Source organism: Dipteris shenzhenensis, chromosome 30 (genome assembly GCF_047967505.1).
Source record: "Dipteris shenzhenensis isolate YYH24624 ecotype China chromosome 30, Dip_SZ_1.0, whole genome shotgun sequence".
NCBI classification, from domain to species: Eukaryota; Viridiplantae; Streptophyta; class Polypodiopsida; order Gleicheniales; family Dipteridaceae; genus Dipteris; species Dipteris shenzhenensis.
In genome coordinates, this window is record NC_141625.1 from 22,867,447 (window position 1) to 22,886,997 (window position 19,551).

The 19,551-nt window shown below is 44.8% G+C and overlaps 1 pseudogene across 1 annotated transcript in view; it reads left to right on the top strand.

The window, feature by feature from the left end:
- Positions 1 to 357: 357 nt before the first annotated feature.
- The window catches only part of LOC147881851 (calcium-dependent lipid-binding protein-like), a 37,340-nt pseudogene continuing 18,146 nt past the window's right edge, over positions 358 to 19,551 (top strand). Inside the window, exons 1-5 of the transcript XR_015543959.1 lie at positions 358 to 862; positions 990 to 1,091; positions 11,449 to 11,499; positions 11,665 to 11,782; positions 11,967 to 12,088. The product of XR_015543959.1 is annotated as a calcium-dependent lipid-binding protein-like (transcript). The remainder of the gene's footprint in view (positions 863 to 989; positions 1,092 to 11,448; positions 11,500 to 11,664; positions 11,783 to 11,966; positions 12,089 to 19,551) is intronic.

Sequence of the window (19,551 nt, forward strand, 5' to 3'; positions counted from 1 at the left end):
TACCTTCAAGACAACAAACATGAACATATACAATTCTCCTTCATCGTCCACATCCACGCTTTTATCCTCACTTCAAAAAACCCTTTCAAACCTTCAAAAAGACACACCAACAACAATCATAGGTGACTTCAACATAAACTATACAAACCCAAACAAAAAAAAGAATGACTTGAAAACATTTATGACACAAATACATATGTCACAATTAATTGAACAACCAACAACTATTCAAGGTTCAATTATAGACCACATATGGACAAACAAACCAGAACAACATACACTAGGCAGAACTAATTTCATTCAGTTAAGGGGAGGCCTTATGAATGTAATTCAACTTGTTCATCTTCCTTATTCCTTATGCCTGTTTAGCAGCCTTCTCGATCACTTCTCTTTTGCTTTACGTTGAATCCTAGCCAAATCCTTGCATTTCACCTTTTACGCTTGTCATTTTGATCGACATGACAGCACCACTCTTCCTTTCCTCTTTACTCTCCTGCGACGCACCCAACGCAGCTCTGAGCTTTCCAACTGGGAATTCGTTTTGCCCACCCGGTGTTGTTATCATATTTAACACAAGTCGAACAATGCACGCGACGTTAGAGAGCCGCATCCTTTGCTTGTACGAGAGGGCTAAACAAAAAGTGATCTGGCGGGAGGATAAATCACAGCATTCTGCCTCCTTGTTCGGGTTCAATCATACAACTGAAGAGTTTCTCGTTGCTCGTAGAGAAGTTCTCATTTTTGGCCACAGAGAGAGATGGGCCTCTTTTTCGCCCTGTCAGTGGGTTTCTTGCTAGGTGTAGCTCTCATGGCAGGCCTGAAGTATATGATGGCAATGCGGAGCAAGGAACGCATTTTCAAGGTTTGTGCATTGAGTTGGGAAATTTCACGCCTGTTTTTCGTTCTATTTTTTGTTTTGAGAGCCCTGCACACAGCAGACATCTCATTCATTATATCCCAATCTTCTTGTGTGCCAATTTTCCTTGCAGGCAGCGAGTCTAGCAATTCTTCGACAAATGAACCAAGATGACGTAAAGAGACTTTGCAGCGACAATTACCCATCATGGTTATCGTTTCTCACATTCGAGAGGGTGAGTACCGTGAGGGTGACTTGTCATATTTTCCCACATAATATGTTGCTAGAAAGGCTAGGCCACGCCTTTGCCTCTGAAAGGCAGAACGAAGTGGAAGGTTGTGCAAAGAACGTTTCGAATTTGCACACCCATGCAGAATAATCATCCTGGACCTTGAAATATTTTAAGAGCTACATTGGAGCTACGACTCTCGCAATAATGTTTTGTGCCACTCTTGGCTAGAATCAAGATCCTCATTCGAGAGGAATGGAGTCAAAATGATTAGAGTTAACAGCCTTGTTTAAGAGACGGGGGTTTTGTAAACTTTCTCTTGTCATGGGACCAATCACAGCCTTGTTTTGGAGACGGGGGGTTTTGCGAACTTTCTTTTGTCTTGGGACCAATGCTTTATGACGAGGTTAATAATTGGAATTATTGAGAGTATACGATTAGTATAGGTTTTACTTTCCTACCAACATATCCTACTCTAATAAATAATCACTCGTTTAACTGAGATATTGAGGAGGGGCTCGGGTTTCACAGCGTGGAGCCTTCTTATGCATGGGTGGAGCTTGCGAAGGCACCTGTAGAGTATTGAAGTTTTGGGTTCCACCCTCACCCTCAAGATATACACGACATCACCACCTCCACTTATTGGTCTCTATGTGATAGCCTCATCAAGTGTTGGAACACCCTGACCAACTTAAGAGCCCACAAACAGTTTTCTACACCACAAAGGTGCAAATGGGCTCTAAAATATGAGATTCAACACATCAATATACTGGAGTAGAAGGAGCTTCACTGTATTGCATCCTTATGGGCTTCCAGTTGTTGAATGTACATCGTAAAAAGTCGGGGATAATGCATAACTCTGTTCCCCCCGTCTCTCACTTGTTCATAAAAAACCATCACTACCCAATTTCAACCTTAATGAGTCTTTGTATCAAAAGGGCACATAAAAGCAAAGACATCTCTGAAAATTTCAAAACGGCAACAAGCTTGATTTTATGATCCTTTGGAACAAGCATGTATGAATGCCACTAATACTTGCTGCTTCATTGAACAATGGAAGTGCAGTGCTCTAATATTAATTGAAGAGAAGAGTGAGGAGAAGAATATGATGAGATTATGACTATGTTATTGTCCATTCAAGGCCAAATACCACAAGAGCATGTAGAACACATTATATTAGGTTCTTATTCCTTTAACGTTCCTCCCTCATAGAAGTATTATCTTCACTACATTGAAATTTAAGCCACAACAGGGCTAAAAATATAATACTAAAATGAGGTAGAAAACGTGCATTTGATTCCTTGTTGGAGTTACAGAATCAAAATCCTCCTTTGTGTGTTTGCTACATAGGCATTGGTTCATATGAGAAGGGCAGCTCACAGCATGGAGGAGATTTGGCGTAGCCATCCTAGAGGCAGGCTGGGTGGGACTTAGAGGGGGGTCTACATATGCCACAAGGGCCCATCGGATTTGCTAGTTCTCCAAGACGGGAGTCCCCCTCAATGCCTAACAATGAAATAATATTCAATAGTTAGATGAATGTCCATTGCATCGATAATAGGCTAATGATGTGTGTGACAGCTCCTCTTGCTTATGATCATAGGGGTTGAGTAACGTATGAAGAAATATGGTGCATCTGTCTATGTTCACTTATCACATGATGTCCTTGCCATTTGCCCAAGCTGTGCGAGATCTCTCTGGGTAGGTAATCTTGATTTCCATAGTCTCCTTTAATCCTGTGGACTAGTACACAATTCATATGACATGATTGAGACATTTCAGCACACCTCTGGTCGACGTCAATCCTGTCTTAAGCTCATCATGGGAACCCCCTATGTAGAATGCATGTCTAATCGAAGGCACCTTGAGCATTCCTCTAGTGAGACTCAGGGTGGTAACCTTTGATTGGGATGTTAGTCCTATAGTAACCAAACTCAGTAGGATAAGAGCAGCCTTTGTGTTTAGTCAAACCTCCTCGCATGGGGTGCACAAGCAGTAGGAAGAGATAGGCAGCGCATTGACACAGCCAGCCCTCAAGTCATGTCACCTAGGATATAATTCAGGGATGTGATGAACCACAAATGCGTGAATGATTGTCTATGTCTTATTGCTAACATGCACCGCAACTGTAGCAAGCACAGTGCATGCATGTATCATTCACGAGAAGGCATACATGTAAGTTACGTTGGTTCTAGTTGGTATAGAACCTCTACAAAATTTTCTGTAGAAAGTATTGTAGTGGGAGGATCAATGGCAGCCCGGGAGGAACAGGGTTTGGGCATACCCTCGTCATCTCTTTGAAGAAAAAAATAAATTTTCTTAACATCATTAATGGTGTGTAGAAAACACATAAAAGATCCAGCTTTTAAGAAGCCACAAGACTTCCCCCTCTGCGTACCAGGAAGGCTTTCGCCCTTCAGTCCCTCAACACCTGAGAAACACAAAGCAAAAAGTTTGCCAATAAGCACTAAAGTTTGAATGTATGCACAAAGAATATACATATTGAGGAGTCCGCCCATTTGCATGCTTGCTTTGAACCAGTTACCTCATGGAGGCACCCACAACATCCCTGTGTAAACCTGTAGTGCCATCTTCATTGTCCCTGCATCCGAAGAAGCAACAAGACTTCCCCCTCTGCCTACCAGCGACCTTCAGTCTCTCAACACTTGAGAAACACAAAGCAAAAACTTTGCCCATAGGCTACTAAATTCTGAATGTACGCACAAAGAATGTACATACTGATGAGTCCACCCATTTGCATGCTTGCTTTGAAGCCAGGTACCTCATGGAGGCACCCACAACATCCCTTTTGTAAACCTGTAGTGCAATCTTCATTGTCCGTGCATCCGACTCTGATCCTTGAGGTCCTCTCAACGACACCTCCCTCATGCAAGTGATGTCAGCTTTGTTCCCAGAGCTATCTTGCTGGTCTTTACCTTCACAAAGGTTTCTGCTCTCTCTGTCTCTTCAGACCCTCTCTCAATATCAAACATATAAATCGGTACACCAAGGTCTGTGTACCTTGTCTCAGCAACACTCAGAGTTGTCACCAAGAAAAGATCCCCTGTTTCTGTTACCATATTGGCTGTTGATTTTGGCTCCTCTGACTCTTGATTAGATTCCTTCCTTCTCTTCTGGTCAGTCTTCTTTCTACAGTCCTTTGCAAAATACCTTGGCTGGTCACAGTAGAAGCATTTCTTCTTCTTCTTGCCTCCACTAGATGAAGAGTCCTCCTCCTCATCAGTTTGTCATTTCTCTTTGTTGTCAGGGTTTCCATTGCGAGGCTTCCCCTTGCAGAGAGGGTAGTTGCTTCCGTTGAGGTTACGTGATTCCCAAGGATTGGAATGGGCAGTCAAGCAGCCATGACGAGGAAAGGCTTAGGAGGAGTCCACCTGTCTGAATTTGGATCACCCTCCTTATCGCAAGGGTACTGGTTCTTCAGACATAGAAATTGATTTCTACAAGCTTGATCTGAGATCTCAAGCTTCCACCATTTGTGACTCTTCTTCAGGGGTCTGATACCACGTCAGAAAACAGAGCTGGACGTTGCTTGCTACAGCCAATGCTCCCCATAGTGGAAGATAATGTACCTGTATGCCCAGAAAACACATTTCTTTCCTTGATGTGTGTACTAGTGCATAGAGAGAGATGCAGGCATTTATTGAACTATGCTTCAAGAGAGTAGAAACAGTGGACCAAACCTTTTTACAAAAGGTGTGCACAGTGTGCCACCATCTAGCAGCAATGTGGTGCCTAGATATGGACCCCTGCGACTACAAGGTTATTCTCATACCTCCTTGTGGCACCTTCAAAACATGTTAACCTGCGTGCGCTTCTGGAGCTTCAGTGGGCTGTGTATTGATCCCCGCAAAATACACTTCCCTACTGCTCCGGTGGACAGCCAATGGTGAGGCAGTATTTGCTCCTTGAAGCTTTCTCTGATCCTGCAAGGTACTGCTCTTCACCCTTCAGACGATCTTTGACGGCCTGTTGTGTGGCCTTCTTTGCTGCTCCAGACTGATGCGCAATCTCTGGCCCACCAATAGTAGATGCTGGCCTCATTGCTGCTCTCCAAGACAGCTTATTGTAAGGCATAGATGATGGATACACAATTTACCCGGGTTTTGGGCCCTTTATATAGGGCTGGAGGCCCCTGAAAATCAACTGACGAGTCTGCAGACTGGCCTGACCCAGTGCTGCACACATTAGTCTGCTCAAACATTGCGCCCTGCTGCCACATGGCATTTCTGCACCCTGTGTCTGTCTGCTGATCTTCTCCGACCTCTCTCCTCTGTGCAGACAGTGGCTGCTGGTCGCAGTCTTGTTTGCAGGTCCAATCCTGCCTGCCTTGGAGCAGCCTTTGCTGCTGGCCCTGGTCATAGTGCTTGCCCATGTGTGGGCCCTTCTGGCCACCTTTCAGAGCTTGTGCTGCCCTCCAAAAGCAGCTTGGTACTGCTGCTCATGCTGCCCACATTGCTGCCTGCATGCTGCCCATGTGGCAGCCCTGCGCAGTCCCTCAGCTCTGCCTCCGTGGCATTTTATTCCTCTGTCCATGTGGCATCTCCCAAATGCTGCTGGCACACCTTCCGCATGTCCTCACAAGGGCTGGGTGGCCCATCTTTGGGGCAGGAATGGCAGAGCAAGTGGGGCTCTTATATGGCTTGGAAGTGTCCTGAAAGCAGGCCATTGTTAGCAGCTTCCTGGGGTCGGTTCAATTGCCAGAGAAGGTTGGCTACATGGCAGGGAACAGGTGGATATGACGGGCTTGGGTCTGCCCTGTGTTGGGTAGGCTGCATTTGGGTGCAAAGTGACACATTGGCTACATCAGCAAGTGCGGAATAGTTCCCTAATAGGGGATTTTGTCGTATGCTGTGACCCCTTTGTGAGCCCTTGTCTAGGGACAGTCAGGCACAAGCTACGTAAGTTAGTCTCTCAGCCTTAGGTCAAGTCAGAATATCAGTTCTTGTTTACTGGTACCCACTGGAGAATAGTAGGTTAGTGTTTTCCTCTTAGGTTTAGTGATAGGTCTAGGTCCAGCCTAGGATAGGAACCCTTCTGAGCCCCCTCAGGGCTGGAACATATAGAGGGAATGGGCTGGGGGAGGGCTGCTTATATAGGCTGCCCTGCACCCCACCCAAGGTGGGCTTTTATGGGAAAAAGGGCTGCAAAGCCAGCCCTAAACAGCCGACTAGAAGTCGGCATGTTTAGGGCAGGTTGGCTCAGCCCCAACCCCCTATTTAAGGGGGAGCCCCTTGCCTCCTTCCTCATTCAGTTCCCTCAGGTCTTCAGCCTCCTACAGCTCCTCCTCAGCCCCCTCTGAACAGAAGTCGGCCTGTTTAGGGCAGGTTGGCTCAGCCTAACCCCCTATTTAAGGGGGAGCCCCTTGCCTCCCTCCTCATTCAGTTCCCTCAGGTCTTCAGCCTCCTACAGCTCCTCCTCAGCCCCCTCTGAACAGCCTGACACTCACCCCCAGTGGCCCTCTGACCAGCCTCAGCCTTTGGCATCAGTTCAGCCCTCTGGGAAGGTGTTCACGGAGTGCATTAGACGGGGAGTCGGGACATAAGGTTTGGGGTCTGTTTCAGCAGCTCTTTTCAGTTATCTTTTACAGTTTTACACAGATCACTCTCAGCTCTATACTTCAGTCATCTCTGAGCTCTCTTCTAGGATCTATCACTCCTAGATTTCACTCTCTCACTCACACAGTAACCCTGCATTCCGGTGGACAGCACAAGCCTCTCCCTTGCCTTGCAGAAGCATCCTACATCGTCAGTGTGGACGTTGCCTCTCAGGTCTTTGGGTCTGTTATACGTGTGCACAGTGAGCTCTTTAGAAGCGTGTTTTCGTGCTCTTTCGAAGAGTGTTCTTTGTAGTTCTCAGTTCTCCAAGTATAAAGCAAATTCTCCCCTGATTGGGGGAGGGGGTCCTCAGTGGGTACAAGGAACCAATCGGTTGTTGACCCTACTCTCTCTCTGCTCTCATCTCCTTTCTCTCTCTATGGTGGATTACGCTAATTCCTTGCTAAGGGTTTAAAGAAGGTCTTGTTGTGAATTACACGATCAGATTACCGTTGCATGTTATACTGGTATCAGAGCTTCGGTCTGTATCCAACTTGACTACCACGAGAGTATGGTTGTGTTGAGAGTAGGAAAGGACACACAATCAAGCACCATGGAAGGGTCAGGAAAAGGAGTCACCCTTGAAGACTTTGAAGAGAAGAAAGACTACCAACAAGATCCGCTTCCGCCGAGTGCTCAAGAATTAATGGCGAACCTTCTAGAGCAGAATTGGGTCCTCCTACAGCAACTCGAAGAACATTCGTCCTAGCTAGAAGAAAGCAAAAGACAACTAGACCAGACAAAACGATGTTTGGAGGAAAAAGAAGCAGAAAAGCCGCTGGAAGAAAGAGGAACCACAGATTTCAAAAATCTGCTCTTGTTGATGCGTAAGGAACACAAAAATGAGGAGGCACTGCGACGCGCAAAGCTCGCCCAGGCAGAGAGGCAACAAAAGCTAGACTGAGAGGCGATCCTTCTCCAACATAAACAGATGTTAGCCGCTATGCAGGCAAGCTTGAGTGCAGCAGCCATCACCGCCACAGCTTCGTCATCGGCAAAGGTAACACCGCTCACTCACTTCACTCCAATTTTGTTAAGTATGAAGGTAAGTGTGACCATTCACTTTGTGACCATTACGCAAAGCTTTGCAGGTCTTCCATGACTTGCAACGGCTGGCCGCAACAACACCATATATGAAGATCGCCTCTTGGGATGATCCATTTTTGGTAATCACAGACGCTAGCAATGTCGCCATCAGGGCAGTTTTAGAGCAAGAAGATAGGCCTGTGGCATATTACGGCAGAAAGCTTAACAATGCCGAAAAAAACTATTCAGTTTATGATAGAAAGCTCCTCGGTATCATCCAAGCATTAAAACGTTGGAAGCCTTTTCTATACGGACATACTTTCACGGTTAAGACAAATCACCAAGCCCTTAAGTGGCTTCAGACAATGCCTAGTTCACAATGGAGCGATCGACAACAACGGTGGAGCCAGTTATTCCAGCAGTTTGGGGGAATGATCGAGTACGTTCCCGGCAAAAACAACCCCGTTGCAGACACTCTGAATCGGAAAGGTTCCATCCAGACCATTGAGTAGGCCACTGTGCTCGAAATCAAAGGAAAGGATCTTGATAGCATGAAGGCACAGTACACGGAGTCAACAGAGTTTGGCACGTAGTTCCAGTTAGCCACGACGCTTGCTCTAGGCCATTACTTATTAGAGGATAGTTGGCTTTTCTATAAGAAAAGATTATGTGTACTCAAAGACATACGGTAGTTGCTTCTTCATGATGCCCATGACGCCCTTACCGGTGGTCACAGAGGTATCAACGGGACTTTGGAGAAGTTAGAGCACTATTTCTATTGGCCAAAGATGCAGAAGGACATATACGGCTATGTTCAGAATTGTCAGATATGCCAAAAGGTCAAGGCTTCCCACAAGAAAGCGGCAGGCTTACTTATGCCATTGCCAGTTCCCGACGGTCCTTTTCAAGAAAGACCATCACATCCGACAGGGACTCCAAGTTTATGTCTAACTTTTGGCGAGCCTTGTTTGATAATTTTGGAACTAAGCTGCAGATGTCTAGCGCTTTCCATCCGCAATCGAACGGCGAGACGAAAAAGTATAATGGTATGGCGTTTGATATTTTAAAATCATATTGTCATGATGCTTAGGGAAAGTGGGAGCAGTTTCTTCCGCTTGTGTAGGCCATTTTGAATGATACCCATTCTTCGAGTATTGGTTGCACACCTTATGAAGCGGCGTTTGGACGGCGGTTTACCTCACTCCTCACCCAGATGGTGTCTCCATCTCTTGAAGCCAACAAAACCACCGAATCAATGGCAGAGATTACGGAGTCCGTGAAAAGCCGCATCGCCAAAGCTCAAGCATCGTATATGCGCCAGGCTAACAAATCCAGATGAGATGTCCAATATAAAGAGGGTGAATGGGTGTATTTATGCATTATCAAGCAAAGATTGAAGCAGGTGGGCAAGCGATGCCCTAAGCTGTCCTTCAGGAGCTTCGGACCATTCCCTATTATTCAAAAGATCAGCGATGTCTCAATGAAGTTACACCTTCCAGACAGTTGGACCATGCACAATGTGTTTCATGTAGCTTGGTTGCAGCCATATTTTGGACCACCTCTTTGAGAGATTTCTGACGAGCAACAACCTGAAGTTCTTGATGAAGCCAAAGTTTTGCAGCTCTTAGCCTTAGGTCAAGTCAAAAGATCAGTTCTTGTTCACTTGTACCCATTGGAGAACAGTAGGTTAGTGTTTCCATCTTAGGTTTAGTGATAGGTCTAGGTCCAGCCTAGGATAGGAGCCCTTTTGGGCCCCCTCAGGGCTGGAACATATGAAAGGGAATGGGCTGGGGGAGGGCTGCTTATATAGCTTGCCTTGCACCCCACCCAAGGTGGGATTTTATGGGGAAAAGGGCTGCAAAGCCAGCCCTAAACAGTCGACTAGAAGTCGGCCTGTTTAGGGCAGGTTGGTTCAGCCCCAGCCCCCTATTTAAGGGGGAGCCCCTTGCCTCCTTCCTCATTCAGTTCCCTCAGGTCTTCAGCCTCCTACAACTCCTCCTTAGCCCCCTTTGAACAGCCTGACACTCACCCCCAGTGGCTCTCTGATCAGCCTCAGCGATTGGCATCAGCTCAGCCCTCTGGGAAGGTGTTCACGGAGCGCATCAGGCAGGGAGTCAGGACAGCGAATGGAGTAAGGTTTGGGGGTCTGTTTCAGAAGCTCTTTTCAGTTATCTTTTACAGTTTTACATAGCTCACTCTCAGCTCTATACTTCAGTCATCTTTGAGCTCTCTTCTAGGATCCATCACTCCTAGATTTCACTTTCTCACTGACGCAGTAACCCTGCATTCCGGTGGACAGCACAAGCCTCTTCCTTGCCTTGCAGAAGTGTCCTACATTGTTAGTGTGGACATCATAAATGTCTCGGTATTGGTTGGCGTTGCCTCTCAGGTCTTTGGGTCTGCTATACGTGTGCACAGTGAGCTCTTTAGAAGCGTGTTTCCGTGCTCTTTCGAAGAGTGTTCTTTGTATTTCTCAGTTCTCCAACTATAAAGCAAATTCTCCCCTAATTGGGGGAGGGGGCCCTCAGTGGGTACATGGACCCAATCGGTTGTCGACTCTACTCTCTTTCTACCCTCATCTCCTTTCTCTCTCTATGGTGGATTATGCTAATTCCTTGCTAAAGGTTTAAAGAAGGTCTTACTGTGAATTACACGATCAGATTACCGTTGCATGTTACAGTTGGGTAGGCAGTGTGCATCAGGGCAATGTCAATAACAGGATACAAACATTGGCAACCATCGACAACTGCCATTCATTAAACACCATCTTCTCACAGATAGATGCTAAGGCACTACAGGTAGATCTTCCACTCACACATGAGGAACCAATCGATCCAGAGATGCCATTCTTTATGGCTGACCTCGAGTGGGATAATGAACCTGAAGAAGGTACCCATACCAATGATGACTCAGATTTTCCTTGGGACCTTATCAAGGGGGCTTAGTTGGCCCTTGTTATAGACTCTGTCTGCCTTAGAAAGAGGGAGGCGAAGGGGGGCTTGGGGGGGGGGAGACTAGCGCTCTTCTGTATAAGGATGGCATTGGGCCATTGTAATCCATCCTTGAGAAATCCACTAGCTCACAACAAGGAGGGAGTGCAGCAGACATTGGGTCTCCAATTGTCCATATTTTGGTGCAACACTTTGGCTGCATGTGTATCAGCACTAGACTGTCCATATGATGTCTGTTCAGGAGAGGTTTTGTATTTTACATATCAGTCCTTGTCTATTCAGGACAGGTTTTGTACTTTGTGTATCGGCCGTCATATAACTTGTGTGCACATGTGACACATCTTGTGAGATCTGGAGTGTTTGTGATATCTGTGGGCACATTCTGCTGTGGATATTCGGCTATTGAAGCAAGCCTTGATTATTCAGAGAAATGTGTCCAGCTTTGGGCAAATGCTTGAAAGTAATGTTGCTGGTTTCTTTTTAAATATATCAATACAGAATTATGTGCTTATAGGTGTGTGGGAATACTGTACCTTTTGAACTATGCTACTTTAGAAGGAACTAGTAGTGTGAAGGAACTATGCTACTTTAGAAGGAACTAGTAGTGTGAAGCAAAGGCATACATGCTATTCTGTTTACATAATTTCTTTAGACTTGTTGTTTCATGAAGCCTGAAAGCCATCAAGCGATTCAGCACAGGTTGCTAAATTAGAATGCCAATGAAATTCTGTCATCATAATACATTTTACAAATGTTCTTTAAGTTTTGCAGGTGAACTGGCTAAATAAGCTGCTGGAGAAGATTTGGCCTTTTGTTGCCTTGGTAAAGTACAGTGTGTCGCTTTGTTCTCTTTACTACTTGTCCTTGTTGCTCGTGGTAAAAATGTAGTCCGATTTGGTCCTTCTTGCTTGTGGTAAAAATGTAGTCCGATTTGCTGGGTTAGGACATTGTTCTATATTTGAGACATTTTTCTCTTGCACTTTGCAGGCAGCTTCTCAGCTTATTAAAACTATTGTAGAACCAATGTTAGGAATCTACTGTCCACCTGGATTCAACATGAGCTTTAGAAAGCTTTTCTTGGGAAACGTGGCACCACAGATAGAAGGTTGCACTCTTTATTCTCCTGCAGTAATTTCTGCTGTCTATTCATTTATGACATTTGAGTTCTATGTGTATCACATACGTTGTACTTAAATGATATGATTTCTTAAAATTGGACTAAAAGCATTGATTCTTGAGGAGTTCAGAAATTATGGTCATATGCAATCTCATGTTTTGGATTGTTTCAGGTATCAAGATACAGACGATCCAAACTGGTCAGCTTATACTGGATATTGATTTCAAATGGGGAGGTGACCCAAGCATTATTCTAGCTGTCCAGACCCCTGTTGGTGCCAATTTGCCTATTCAAGTACTTCTTCAAAATCCTTTTGATTAGCTGTTTTGAATACGTTCCACTTTTTCAAACCATCAATTGTATGGTTATGGCCTCACATAAGCATGGTGCTTGCTTAGGGTGGTGTATATTGATATAACATTTTCCCAAAAGGTCAATTGGGGGGCTATGAAATTTTTTGGTTTTCTTTATTCTGATTGATCCACATGAAAAAGTTGATGTGATAATGCAAAAAATAGGTTCTGATCTGTTACCCTTTCTGAAATGTTTTTCCGCTTTAGTGAAGAGGTATATACCATCCATAGTCTGAGATTCCTATTGCAAAACCTTAGTAGGCTGGTTTTATTTTCTTCTTAAATTCAATTTAATGGGTGGATCTTGTAGATAGTACTTTTATAACTCACAATATATCAATTCTGATTCTAGCTGTGGCGGTGATACTTGCGGTGTTGTTGCAATTTTTATGGGCATGCACTTACTCATTTTTGTCACTGAATTGAGTATTGTGGTGAAAATTTTATGTATTACAGTTTTTAAAACACTTTCCAAAATTTACAAGGGATTTTTTCCTGTGTGTTAAGGTAGCCTGCATAGTGGTAGATGGAAGATGAACAACCTAGGGAATCGTAGCTCTTCACCAAAAGTTGGAAAGTAGGCATGAGAGAACATGGCAACATTTTTAATACGCGCATGTGATTCATGAACATAGTTGGAACCACAAATTGAAAGCTTCCATGAAATGAAGGAAAAGGTGTGCAAATGGTTGAGAAGATAAGGACACAATGACTCAATGGATTAATGTGTCTTGCAAAGTATTAAGATGTTTATGGTGAAGACATGGCAAATTCTGGACATTTTTAGAAAAGAACATCTAGAATATACATGGTCTAGAACATAACCAAATATTTTCATGACAAGAAATCTATCTATATCCTATAAACTTTTAGTTTTCTCAAGTACGATCATATATGACCCTTTGAAGGTTTTGGTGAATGTTGATTTTTTAAATGGTCCAGCATGTTATACTGGTAGGGACTGCCATTGGTGCACAAGATTCTTGTTAATTTACTATCATAAAGCTCTTGATGAGAGGAGTCTTATCTGGAATTGTGCTGAGTTGAAATTCTCAACTAGAACAAGAGAGCCCGTGCCCTGACTTTTCCGGAATACATTTGTGCTACTTTGCTGGGAAGCTTTTGACGAGATGATTTTATCTGGACATGTGGTCACTTGAGATGATGCTAAGGTGCGTCTAACATGCGAGGCTGTGTGGCTCAGATGATTCTTGGGACATGGAAATAGATCAGGATCTTGTGATGGCGACAGCAAAGAATTCTATGTTCCATTGTCGCGTGTAGCACTTAGGGGTTTAGTACCTCCTCGTTTGTGAGAAGATCTAGAGTAAAGATGTAGTGGTCTAGTGCTTAACTGTTAGAAAATATCCAACAGAGGGTACACGCAGCGGCAGACTCATAGTAATGCCCAAGAGCTCACACAGTGTGTGGTGTGGGTGTGGAATCACAAACTTCTTTACTTATGTGCATAAAATAGGTGTGCAGACTCATCAATAGACAATGAACCAGCCAGATAGAGAAACCACCAAAATATATATTTCCGTCCAAAACTATGGACTCAATACAAGAGAGATAGATCCAGAGTCCCACCAATGGTGTGGTCCTCTGATCTAACCACAAGGTCCTTCTCCTATCTACCGGCTATCTCTAGACTTGAGTCCGCGTGCTCCACCTCGAGCCTATGTGGACTCTCCGTCCTTTGACCTCAGCTCCTTGCTGCCCTAGAAGACAGCCAAGGTCTCAGCCTTACACTTGAGCTAAGTCTGCAGCAACACTGGTACTCCTTCAGCTTCTAGATGTAGGCCCCAAGGGTTGTGCTCTGCTGCTCCTTTCTGCTCTGCTGGAAGCTGCACTGCTGGATGTGAAATGAGGCCTGTGGCCTCTGCTTTTATAGGCCCCAAGGGCCCCTTGAAATAACTGACCAGTCAGCCCTAAATGGGCCGACTGGCTGGTCTGTAGCAGCCCTAACCAACCGACCAGTTGGTTGGCTGGTTGGCTGCCTATCCAGCCCTATTTAGGGTCCTTCGCTGGCCCTTTGTTCCATGCAGGGCCCAGCCCCTTTGCTGTTGCTGTCCTGCCACCTGCCAGCCCTGCTTGCAGGCCATAGACCTGCCCATATACTTTGCCAAGGACCCCGTCATGCAAGCGCCTCTGCCAGGCCCTTCTCCAGCGCTGTACAGTTCCGTACACCCTGCTGATGTCAATGCCTCCAAGGATCTGCACAATCCCGTACAGCCACGATGCTGTCCCGTACTGTTCCCAGGGATCCTCCTCTCTTGGCTGTGAGGTGCTGCCCATGTGGCAGCCCCCTCCCTCTCTCTTCTCTGGGCATCTTCTGCCCTAGGTCTCCCTCCCCCACGCTCTCCTCCTATGGGGGCTTACAGATGGGGAGGTGACCATTCCAACATTAACCATGTGGGAGAGATTAGCATGCATACCTCTTGCTTGGAATCAGGCCAAAATGATGACCCCTACAGGGAAGGGATGCTGAAACTTAATGCTCCCCTGGTGTGTTCCTAGCAAGAGTTCAGGGCACGTTTTAAGGCAGGTTGGCAAGGACTATGGGGCCCTCTTTATGGCATTTTGAAGGTTAGGTGCTGGTTGACCTGGCTGAGAAGCCAACCAACAAACATGTTGGCCTGACTTGGGTCACTCAACCAACCCTAGGGTCTGGTCATATGCAGGCTGAGGGTTTGGCAAACAGGCTGTTGCTTCAATCGACCAATTGGTTCCCATCTAGAGGTGCCCACCTGCCCCCTTTCGTGTCTCTATAGAAGATTCAATGTTGTGGTCTCAGCTTTTGCTTCCCGTTTCTATCGTAATGATTATAAGACCCACAGTCCATGGCTGGCTTTGTGTCGAAATGTTGTGCTGTTCAACTTGGAATCTTGGAACCAAGGATATGGGTTATAGAAAAACGGGAGATCACAAGGGCTCAATATTGTTTGCATGAATGTGAGGTTAATTGGCAGAGCCATCTACTTATGGTATCCCGTCATAGTGTGAAATAGCTAAGTGCTCCTAGGCATAGGAAAAAAACAAGGGATGCATTGGATAGGCCCTTAAACGGCATGATTCCTGAAAGGGACTAAGGTTCAGAAAGCAACACATGGCATCCATACGAGTCCCAAGTGGCATCCACTGGGTTCACTAGAGGTTCCATAAGGTTTTAGAGGCAGTCATGTATCAAAGGGGAGATCAGAAGACCAAGAAGGCAATAGAGAAGAGGACTAGAACTAGAGAAACATGCTGGGTGGTGAGTAGAAGTGAGCCCTGGGGCACTGTAGTAGTACCTTGTCTATGTGTATAGGGTTAGCTATATGGAATAGTGAGCAGCCTCTTGCTGAATTACATTTTTTTATATCTCCTCTACTTTCTCTATCATTTTCTCATAGTCCAACCTTGCCTTGTTGAGAGATGATGACATTACAATTTCTTTGGAGAGAGAGATAGATGGAAGGCATGCAGTGGAGGCCGACTCTGATGGGATGGCTCTCTTGTTTCACCCTTCAAATTGACTCATCCTTAGACAGTAGATGGGACAAAGCCAGCTCACCTGGCTTTCCTTGAAATACCTCGATGCATGTCTGGAGATGCCTCATCACAATAAAGACAAACTGCCAAACCTCACCACTATTGGCTTATCCTTCCCCCATCTGATCTCTGAGGATCCAAGGCTACTTTGAGTCAGTAAGGAACAAGACAAAGGAGACGGCAAGTTGCAACATACCTTGGAAAACCTGGTTACGTTCACTCCTCCATTGCCTCTCCTGTCTAGAAGACAGGAGCTATGCCCGTGCCATCCAATCCTGAAGAGGATTTTTCAATCCACCTCTCTTGAAGAGAGTAGGTAGTGTATGCCCTGGAGATTCTAATCAGCACCGTGCTAAGTGCAAGGAGGCTCTCATTGCCACACCAGGCAAGGACAAAGCATATGATCAAACGTTATTCCCAAGAATAGTTAGGACAAGCTCGACAGACATAGATGCCAACGAGGAAACACAGATGCCGACGGAAGAAAGAATGAAAGAAAGAAAGTCTATTAATGTCCACGGGAGACCAACAAGTCTATGGGACAGCACAGAACCAACTAATACATCAGTTTAGAGAGGGCTGCTCGCGGGGCTCCGCAATGCCCAAGTCTAGAACCTTTCTTATACCTGCAACAATTAAAATAAGTACATAACCATGGCACTTATTAATTGTTAGTGCTTTGCATGCGAAAAATAAACTGTGGACTAATCCTAGTCATTGTGGGCGCCTCCACTGAACACATGTGCGCACATAACAAAAATATATAAACAGATTCTTGGGTTAACCGAGATTAACCTCTCTTGATAAATAATTAAAGGCTTGATTATTCATCAAAGCACTTTAATTAATGCCAAGGCTCTCCTAAACCAAGTCTTCCTAACCGAAGTTAGGTTCTTTGACTGAAGTCAATTCTTTGACCATAATTAACACAAATGGAAAACTCTTTAATTATGATCAAATAAATGGTCAACTCAAATACATTGACTTAGGATATTTGCAACTTGGTGACATCCCCTCGGCTTCTATTCAGTTGACCTCAACTGAAAAGCTTCCTTGTAAACATCCAAAAGCTGTGGATGATCGGAAAACATGTCTTCATCCATCCATCAATGCCGAATAGTTCTTCAATTTTACAAGAAATGTGTAAAATTCCTTGCCATGAGGCCCTTTGCGTACCGTATGATACACAAGTTGTTCTGGTTGAAGGATTTCCTCTAGCTCTTCCACCTCTGGTGGATCTTCCATTATTGGTTCTGAAGGCTCGGGCCCCTGGCATTTCTTAAGAAGACTTATATGAAAAGCATTATGAATTTTCCAATGCTCTGGTAAGTCCAATTTGAAAGCCACCTCATTTATTTCTTTAGGTCCATAGTACCTGGGAGATAGCTTAACATAAGCTTTTTCTTTACCCTTGAGCTTCTTGAGCCTTGCTTTTTCAAACTTTAGGAGTACCCAATCTCCTTCTTTGAGATCCATCTGCCTTCTGTGCTTATCTGTAGCCTTCTTGTGCTTTTCTTGAGATCTTTCAATGGTTGTCCGAACCTGGCTGAAAGTTGTTTCAAGGTCTCTTACATACTCATCAGCTGCAAATATCTCATCTTTGGTCCTGATTATGGGTGGAAAAACCACCTTCCCATAAATGACCTCAAATGGAGCTTTTCCAGTGGAGCTGTGAATTGTATTATTATAAGCAAACTCCACTAGTGGGAGATACTTTCCCCAATCTGATTTCTGCTCAGCCACGTAGCATTTCAGCAGATCCAAAACTGTTGAATTTGCACTTCACTCACAATTCCGTTTTAGGGTTTCTAGGCCCGTTGCAGCAGAGGTGTATGTCGGTTGCAGCTTCTCGGATGATTTGGAGGCCTCCTCGACTTATTTTGGAGCAGCTGCTTGCATTTGCAAGTTGTTTTAGGTTTTTGTTTGTAGAGCCGCCTCCTTTATACTCATTTTCGTCGCTCTCCTTGCCTCTCCTGGCTGCTCTACGCCATTGCTTTGAATTTGGGAGCATTTCTTTGGCGTCCCTTTTGCATCTCGGGTTTGGCTCATCAAGCTCCTTGCCATCATGACTTCATTGTCCTCTAACTCTTTGCTCGTGGAGAAATTCAAAGGGGAAGGTTTTCCCACTTGGCAAACCAAGATGCAGCTGCTTCTTATGCATGAAGGTGTTTGGGATGTTGTTGAGGATGACAAGGTTGAGTTACTTGATCAGCAACACGAAAGGATTTGGAAGCAGAAGAATGCTAAGGCCATTGCCCTCATAGGTCTTTGCTTGGCTGAGACTCTCATCCATCATGTGGACTTCAAGTCGACAACTAAGCAGATTTGGGATTGCCTTGAGACATTGTTTGGTAATAAAATCACCAACTCTAAATTTTTTCTGAACATCCATCATGTGGACTTCAAGTCGACAACTAAGCAAATTTGGGATTTCCTTGAGACATTGTTTGGTAATAAAATCACCAACTTTAAATTTTTTTTGAAGCTCAAGTTTTATGATTTGAAAATGGAAGAGAGTGATGAGTTGAGTGATGATTTAGCTTGGTTTCAATCTCTTGCTCAACAACTCTCAAGTTTGAAAAGCATGCCAAATGATGAAGATAAGATGGCTATCCTTATGAAGAGTATGCATGGAATTTCTCGCTTTGAACAAACTCTTGAAGTCCTTCACCTTGCTACTACCACGTTTGATGATATGGTGGCACTACTCATTGAGAAGTACCGTCGCAGTAAGGAAGCCTCTCTTGCCTCTCCTAGTGATTAAGCATTTGCTTCCACAAGCAAATGGAAGACCAACAAAAACATTATTTGCAATTTTTGCAAGAGGAAAGGACACATTGAAGCCCACTGCTTCAAGAAGAAGGAACATGAACAAGAGAAGCACCATGCCAATCTCCTTTCTGAAGAACGAGCTGATCCTGAAGAGCCCTCGGAGGAGATACATGTAGCTACAGTAGAGGTTCATGGCCTCTCTCTTTAGGATGAGGACCCTTTTGACCAGGATTGGGCTTTCTAGGCATGTGTGTTTGTGTTGAGTCAACAGAGGCTCTCAGCCTTGAGTCGTCCCTCTAAACTGAATGTATTTGGAGTCAATAAGAGGCACTCTGCTCTGGGTTGTCCTTTAAAAATGAATGTATTGTCTTTTACTTTGGTCTGATGGTATTGACCACCTAGTTCAGAGTAAGGGAGGGTGACGAGTGATGGTTTTCCCTTGCCGGTCACAAGCTGACTGAAAAGTCACTATCACATGGAAGGGATTGGATAGTTGGACTTGCTCTTTGCAGTATTGCGGTGGAAGGGAGTTCGGTCTACTCCTTGCGTGTTGGGTCTCACACTCTTTGCTCTGAAGGGGGGTGTTGAAGATATCATAGCCAAAATTTTGTTGAGGTGTTGTGTTGGTCTGTAGTGTGTAGTACTAGGTTCTAGTACTAGTTCATGCATGTGTCATGTGTGAGTGCCACGGGGACGCATCCCGCTTATCATATTGAGTAGGAGTAGCCTTGCTTTTCAAATCCACCAATTCCGCACGGAGCTGATCAATGGTCTTCACAAAGGAACTTAAAGGATATTAATAGGGGTAGGGGATGTATACTCTCGAAGAGAAGGAGAAGATAGGATAAGAAGAGGTTTTGTCAAGGCAAATCCTCCGTGATCCACTTTGACCTTGGGTACACAAGGAGGAGGAGGAATGATGACTCGATCACTAGACATTCTGTCTAACTTCACTGCAATTGCCTTTGCATGCTCTGTGCTTGTCGGAATCTTCCACTTCAGCTTTAGGCGAAACTCATCTGTTGCACCAAACACCATATGGCTCAACACAAACTGAGTCGTTCTGGCAATGAACCTGTATGCACATGGTGCTAATGT